Genomic DNA, 313 nt, shown 5'->3' on the forward strand with positions numbered 1-313 from the left:
TCGGACTTGAATTGAGTTGATAATATTTCAAGGCCTTTATCCTTCGAAATTTCCGTACAAATTCACTTCAGTTTTGTTTTTCCTTGGAATTAAGAACGCTCTAGAATTTCTCTTCCCTCGCTAAAACGTTTCTCCCGCTCACCCTCATTCGCCTCCACAGAACTTTGCCTCTTCGATTCACTATCAATGGCGATGGCGTCTACGTTCGTCACAGTGCCAAAGCCCTTTAACGACTGGGCTAATTCATCTTCTGTATCTTCCCGGCGACTAATCACTGGTACGCTGAGAACTCGTTCTTTTTCTCGATCAATTC

The sequence above is a fragment of the Cucurbita maxima genome, unplaced genomic scaffold (assembly GCF_002738345.1).
Source record: "Cucurbita maxima cultivar Rimu unplaced genomic scaffold, Cmax_1.0 Cma_Scf00324, whole genome shotgun sequence".
NCBI classification, from domain to species: domain Eukaryota; kingdom Viridiplantae; phylum Streptophyta; class Magnoliopsida; order Cucurbitales; family Cucurbitaceae; genus Cucurbita; species Cucurbita maxima.